The sequence below is a fragment of the Heloderma suspectum genome, chromosome 3 (genome assembly GCF_057233095.1).
Source record: "Heloderma suspectum isolate Gila_16-S chromosome 3, 16-S_ref, whole genome shotgun sequence".
NCBI classification, from domain to species: Eukaryota; Metazoa; Chordata; class Lepidosauria; order Squamata; family Helodermatidae; genus Heloderma; species Heloderma suspectum.
Window position 1 is genome coordinate 2,576,833 of NC_139460.1, and position 7,742 is coordinate 2,584,574.

Sequence of the window (7,742 nt, forward strand, 5' to 3'; positions counted from 1 at the left end):
CCTGCACTCCAAGGTCAGTTCCTGGAAAACCAGATATCCTATGGCTGTCTAGCCACTGTCTAGTGGCCATAGGATTGCTCCCTCCAGGTAATATCTGTGTTGGCCAATGGAGCATATGTGACAGTAGGCCACACAAGAGGTTACTGTGGCTTGGACGATGTACAGGCACAGGAGACTTTGAGAAAGACCGCAGTGTTTTCTGGATAGTTGAAGGAGGTATCATAAAAAGACATCATTGTCCAGCATGTCTATAGATGTATGGCAAATTCCCTACCCCCCCCCCACACACACACCCTGTTTCTCACTGGCATCACACAGTGTATTATGGAGTTGTCCCTCCCTACCCCTATCATTTCCATGGGATTAACTGGATGGGTTTTGCTCTAGGGTGCTCTGAAAGCTATATTTGTTGCCTGGAAAGAACTCCAGATCACCCAGATCAGGGTGGTTAGTGATGGGGGAGGCTTTTGTCTTGCCTTCCATAAGCCGCTGGGTTTGCTTGCTCAAGCTACCTGTGCTGTTTGCTCTGCAAGCACCTGATTTCATGGCAGCGGCTCTTTGCTTGTGGCACATGCTGTGTTCTGCACTGCACAGAAGGACCCATGGGCGTCTGTACCTCAGCAGGAGTTCAGATACTACAGATGCCGGGGGGGGGGGTGTCTGGGGTGTGTGTGTTCAAACTCTGCTCTTCTCAAATAACAAGAAGGAGAGGGTCTGGCTGTTACCTTTCACAAGTACCCAGCTGTATTTGCTGTGTTTTCCATGGGAGGTGAGTTTGATGTTATTTCCTTCTGGCGTCTCAGTGAATTTGTCAACACGGAACTTCTCAAAGGGGGGGATCAGAGCCTTCTCTTCATTGGGGAAGAAGGAGATCTTCTCAGTGAAGGCCCCATGGCAGATCCTAACAGCGAAGAAGGTGTCTGTCCCGAAACCTTGGGCAGTGTCCCAGTCCAGTGAAGAGGAAGCAAATCATCCAAAACTGGCGTCCTTGGACAGTATAGCCTTCTCAGACCCCACAATATACATCTTGCCACTTGATGCTGGAACTGCTGTGCAGAACTTGAATGGCTCTGGTTGTGAGAAAGTTCATGGCCTTGAAGGAGAACTTGCTGAGATAATCCTCTTGGCTGCAGCTTCCTGTACAGCCTTGTTGGAATGGCTGTGTAACGTCTCTTTGCCTGTGTGAGCTAGGAGAGCAATGGCGTAGTCATCCGTAAGGTCTTCAGGTACTGGGAAAGAGCCCTTGACCTTACCCCGCTCAGAGTCTGGTCTTTGCCAGCCCTCGGTTCACTTTAGCTCCTCCATCTCCTTCACACAGCCCTCATATTGGTCATCAAAAGAATCCAGGGCCATATTGAAGTCAAGCTCTTCAATGTGGCTGGGAACACAGAAGACCTGAAGCAGAAAGGAGCACGTGGAAGAACAGCTATAGTGAAGGGGAGCTGACAGAGTAGAATATCTATAGACATGCTGGACAATGACGTCTTTTTATGATACCTCCTTCAACTATCCAGAAAACACTGCGGTCTTTCTCAAAGTCTCCTGTGCCTGTCAGGTACCTTTTCTTATATATGCAGGTTGTGCTATGTTCTGCAGTTACCTTTGTAATTGGGCAAAATTACATGGGCAAAATTGTAGCTTAAGCTCAACATTGTATGTTTATCAAAAAGAAAGATGTCTTTGAACAAGAAAAGCAAGTGTAAACTTTGCTGAAAGTCACTGGTGGGACTGCATATGTTAGAACGATATCAAGATGGGAATGAGACTTCAAAATTGTTTAAGAAAGTAGAATATTGGTTGGAGCAAGCGGAAACTCCAATGGGAGGGAGTGGAAACTCTGTGTAAAGGTTGCTGTTGGGATATATTTGTAGATTGAACATGGGATCTGAAATGCTATGTATTATGCTTCATTCCATTTTTGTACTGATCTTCTTGCTTTGTCCTTTTGCTTTGAGTTTAACACGCAAGCTTAATACCGTATCTATTTTCATTGCGTAATGGACTGTAGTACATGTAGATTAAGCAAGCTTAATGATACTGATTTGCTACTGCTCTAGCAAATCCGTAACATACATTGTTATGCTTTTAGCGCTAGTTCCCATAGCTGTATTTGCCAGTGCTTCTTGCAATGAACAGAAGTGAAACAGTGGGCAGTAGCTGCTTGGCGCCGTGTGTACTTTCTCAGCCAATGAGACTGCCAAGAACGAGAAGCACCTGCTTTTCTCCTTCTAGGTGATGGAGGGGTGTATGTGTGTGCCTTCTGCCGATTTGGTTTTCTTTAATAGCCTGTAAGCTTAGCAACTGTTTGGGGTTTTTTGCATTCACTGCTTAGCAAGTTATATAATATAGTATCTGCTTTTCTTGCTCAATAACATGCAGTGCATAAATGACTGTGAAAAATCAAGGGGTGCAGTGTAGTGGGTTACACTGGAAGATGGCGAGGAGTATAGTGAGTTTCCACTGTCACATTGTACACATTTTGTTAAGTGCATAGAGCCCTTTGTTAACATAGCATAGAAGGTGACTTCTAGGTAATTAAGTAGGCTGTCTCACACGGGAGCGCTGGTGCCAGACCAGGCAAGTTCTGTATGTCAACAAACGTGAAGCCATTTGATTCTTGCCAGGGCACTCTGGTCTCTCAGAGAAAAGAATAGTATTATATCTCCCTGATGAGCTGAGAGTCTTAGAGCGTTTCTACACGAGGCATTGTGGCTGCATTGTGATTGGCCACTCATGGAAGTTGCAGGTCCTTTACACAATGTCGTCAACTTCCAGGGCACATCCTGCGGTATTTCCCGGTTATTCCACATTAAAACGATCCGGAGATAATGAAGTATTTATATTTATCGCGGGTTTTCCCCGTGTGTAAACTTGGTGTTGTGCTATAAAGCAGCCACTAGATGGCAGTGTTTCATTGAGAACTATGGTGCATTGAAAATTGAAAACGTCCCCTCTAGGCAATCCCATGGTTGTTGCTGGTCGCCATCTGGGAGCCTGTGGTAAATGCAGACAGACTCCACAACAAAGAAAGCCTGGTAAGACTGCGGTTTTTTTCTTTAATGTGGAGATGCCCTTAGACTGGAATTTTCCTTCCTTTTTCTGCTGAGGAAGGAAAATGTATCGCCTTGACTGTGATGCCTTATGCATCCACTAGGGCATGGAAGGAAAGGTATATAAGCATTGTTTAAAGCATGCCAAGTTGGTCTCGCTCCAAGGGGAATCTGTGCACCTGCCAACTTGGAGAATGGATTATCGGTCTGTGGAGAGGCGTCCAGTGTATCTTGATTGGGGCCCAGATGCACACGTGGCTGTGGGGGAAGTCAATAGCTCTGGTCAGCACAAGAGACGTGTGAGATTCTTTGCCTTGCTTTCTTTCTGCATCCATTTACGATCACATGTGTAATCAATAAGCTGTTATACTGATCCATTTGTGGCTTTGTCTCACTTTGGCTTATCCCGAATCTGTTTTGATAAGGATCCTGACAGGCTCAGGACCTCAAATTAACACAGCCTTACAAATGTTATGTTTTGGTCAATATGGACCACGTTACATGGGAACTGGATTAGTCATTTCTGGTGAGTACTGAATTTTGAAATTTCTAGACATTCCCATTTTTAAGAGGGCTAATTGGGTAATGGTACAGCTGCATCTGCAACAGTGAAAAGTGAGAAGATTGCAAGGGCATTTAGAATTTCATAGTTCCAAGCCTGGGTAAGGGTGGGATCTGTCACAAAGTCCCCAAAATTCTGCTGATCTGGGAAAATGTGGCCTGTATCTGGATGGGGACTAAGGGTTTTTTTGGTCTTGGAGAAGGGCGATGTTAAACGTCCCATAGGATGTTAAGGCCTTGCACAACCCAAGAGGAGATGCAGACTTCTTGGATGAACTTTCTGGCCAGCCACTGTGCTCTGATTGCCTTAATTCCTCTGTGTTAACACTTGCAAATTTCAGATCTTGCCTCAAGACAACAACTACAGAAACCACCACCATGAAAATATTTTATGCTGATTTCTAACTTTCCTGTTTAAGCCAAATGGAAGGGGGGGAAATATAGCATTCAATGCCTTTTAAAGCTGTAAGACCCTGAAAACCCAATATTGTGTAAGCAAGCATGCTTACATGACTCTTTTGTCACCTTTGCTTAAGTTGTTGTTTATTCGTTCAGTCGCTTCTGACTCTTCGTGACTTCATGGACCAGCCCACGCCAGAGCTTCCTGGCGGCCGTGGCCACCCCCAGCTCCCCCAAGGTCGAGTCCATCACCTCCAGAATATCATCCATCCACCTTGCCCTTTGTTGGCCCCTCTTCCTTTTGCCTTCCACTTTCCCTAGCATCAACGTCTTCTCCAGGGTGTCCTGTCTTCTCATGATGTGGCCAAAGTACTTCAGTTTTGCCTTTAATATCTTTCCCTCAAGTGAGCAGTCTGGCTTTATTTCCTGGAGGATGGACTGGTTGGATCTTCTTGCAGTCCAAGGCACTGTCAGAATTTTCCTCCAGCACCACAGTTCAAAAGCATCTATCTTCCTTCGCTCAGCCTTCCTTATGGTCCAGCTCTCACAGCCACAGGTTACTACGGGGAATACCATTGCTTTAACTATGCGGACCTTTGTTGTCAGTGTGATGTCTCTGCTCTTCACTATTTTATCAAGATTTGTCATTGCTCTCCTCCCAAGAAGTAAACGCCTTCTGATTTCCTGACTGCAGTCAGCGTCTGCAGTAATCTTTGCGCCTAGAAAGACAAAGTCTGTCACTGCCTCCACGTTTTCTCCCTCTATTTGCCAGTTATCAATCAAGCTGGCTGCCATAATCTTGGTTTTTTTGAGGTTGAACTGCAACCCAGCTTTTGCACTTTCTGCTTTTACCTTCGTCAGAAGATTCCTCAGCTTCTCCTTGCTTTCAGCCATCAAAGTGGTGTCATCTGCACATCTGTGATTGTTAATGTTTCTCCCAGAGATTTTAACTCCAGCCTTGGCTTCATCAAGCCCAGCACATCGCATGATGTGTTCTGCGTACAGGTTGAATAGGTAGGGCGAGAGTATACAACCCTGCCGTACTCCTTTCCCAATCTTAAACCAGTCTGTTGTTCCGTGGTCTGTTCTTACCGTTGCTACTTGGTCGTTATACAGATTCCTCAGGAGGCAGACAAGATGACTTGGTATCTCCATCTCACCAAGAACTTGACACAATTTGTTATGATCCACATAGTCAAAGGCTTTAGAACAGTCAATAAAACAGAAATAGATATTTTTCTGAAACTCTGAAGACCCATTCAACCTCACTCTTCAGGCTCTAACTCATTGACCACACTGTCAAATCTATCTCTGATATTATCCTTCCTATACAGATCTTCCATATATTCTTGCCACCTTTTCTTGCTCTCTTCTGCTTCTGTTAGGTCCTTGCCATCTTTGTTTTTGATCATACCCACTTTTGCCTGGAATTTACCTCCGATGTTTCTAATTTTCTGGAAGAGGTCGCTTGTCCTTCCTATTCTATTATCTTCCTCCACTTCCACGCATTGGTTGTTTAAAAATAATTCCTTATCTCTTCTGGCTAACCTCTGGAATTTTGCATTTAATTGGGCATATCTCCCCCTATCACAGTTGCCTTTTGCTTTCCTTCTTTCTTGGGCTGCTTCCAGTGTCTCAGCAGACAGCCATCTTGCCTTCTTGGTTTTCTTTTTCTTATAGAATCATAGAATCATAGAATAGTAGGGTTGGAAGGGGCCTACAAGGCCATCGAGTCCAACCCCCTGCTCAATGCAGGAATCCAAGTCAGAGCATCCCTGACAAATGGCTGTCCAGCCTCGTCTTAAAGGCCTCCAGTGTGGGAGAGCCCACCACCTCCCCAGGTAATTGGTTCCATTGCCGTATTGCTCTGACACTCAGGAAGTTTTTCCTGATGTTCAGCCGGAATCTGGCTTCCTGTAACTTGAGCCCATTATTCCGTGTCCTGCACTCTGGGATGATCAAGAAGAGATCCTGGCCTTCTTCTCTGTGACAACCTTTCAAGTACTTGAAGAGTGCTATCATATCTCCCCTCAGTCTTCTCTTCTCAAGGCTAAACATGCCCAGTTCTTTCAGTCTCTCTTCATAGGGCTTTGTTTCCAGTCCCCTGATCATCTTTGTTGCCCTCCTTTGAACCCTCTCCAGCTTGTCTGCATCCTTCTTAAAGTGTGGTGCCCAGAACTGGACACAGTACTCCAGATGAGGCCTAACCAGTGCTGAGTAGAGGGGAACTAGTACTTCCCGGGATTTGGAAGCGATGCTTCTATTAATGCAGCCCAAAATAGCATTTGCCTTTTTTGCAGCCACATCACATTGTTGGCTCATATTCAGCTTGTGATCGACGACAATTCCAAGATCCTTCTCGCTCGTAGTGTGGTTGAGCCACGTATCCCCCATCTTGTAACTGTGCATTTGGTTTCTTTTTCCTAGGTGCAGAACTTGGCATTTGTCCCTATTAAATGCCATTCTGTTGTTTTCTGCCCAGCACTCCAGTCTATCAAGATCACTTTGAATTTTGTTTCTGTCTTCCAAAGTATTAGCTATCCCTCCCAATTTTGTGTCATCTGCAAATTTGATCAGCATTCCCTGCACCTCCTCCTCCAAGTCATTAATAAAAATGTTGAAGAGCACTGGGCCCAGGACTGAGCCCTGCGGTACCCCGCTCGTTACCTCTCCCCAGCTTGAGAAGGTCCCATTGATAAGCACTCTTTGAGTCCGATTCTGTAGCCAACTGTGGATCCACATGATCGTTGTTTCATCTAGCCCACTTCGAGCAAGTTTGCTCATCAGGATATCATGGGGCACTTTGTTGAAAGCTTTGCTGAAGTCGAGGTATATGATGTCTACAGCATTCCCACGGTCTACAAGGGAGGTGACTTGATCAAAAAATGAGATCAGATTTGTCTGGCAGGACTTGTTTTTGACAAATCCATGTTGGCTTCGAGTAATCACGGCATTGTTGTCAAGGTGCTTCCAGATGGATTGCTTTATGATCTGCTCCAGAATTTTCCCAGGGATTGATGTCAGACTGACTGGTCTGTAGTTCCCAGGTTCCTCCTTTTTACCCTTTTTGAAGATAGGGACAACGTTAGCCCTCCTCCAGTCATCTGGCACTTCCCCGGTCCTCCATGATTTCTCAAAGAGAATAGACAGCGGTTCTGAGAGTTCTTCTGCCAGTTCCTTTATTACTCTAGGATGCAGTTCATCTGGCCCTGGAGATTTGAACTCATTCAAAGTAATGAGGTGTTCCTTGACCATATGCCTATCGATCTCAAGCTGCAATCCTGCCCCTTCAGCCTGTACTTCGCCTTTGCCAGGGGGGTCATAGACCCTCTTTTGGGAGAAGACTGAGCCAAAGTAGGAATTGAGCACCTCTGCCTTTTCTTTGTCATCTGTTATCATTTTGCCATCCTTATTTAATAGCTGAACAACCATTTCTTTCCTCTGCCTTTTACTATGCACGTAGCTGAAGAAAGCCTTTTTGTTGTTTTTAGCATCCCTCGCTAACCTCACCTCGTTCTCCGCTTTAGCCTTCCTGACGCCATCCCTGCAATTCTGTGCTACCTGCCTGTACTCTTCCTTTGTTACTTGGCCTTCTTTCCACTTCTTATATGTGTCCTTTTTTGTTTTCAGGTCATCCCTAAGCTTTTTGTGAAGCCACATTGGCTTCTTCTGTTGTCTTCCACCTTTTCTTCTTGTTGGAATTGTTTGTGATCGTGCCTTGAGAATTTCCTT

The 7,742-nt window shown here is 45.3% G+C and overlaps 1 pseudogene; it reads right to left on the bottom strand.

Annotated features, from left to right (window-relative positions):
• Positions 1–675: 675 nt before the first annotated feature.
• LOC146349231 (erythroblast NAD(P)(+)--arginine ADP-ribosyltransferase-like) lies at positions 676–4,904 on the bottom strand (annotated as a pseudogene).
• Between the last annotated feature and the right edge of the window lie 2,838 nt (positions 4,905–7,742).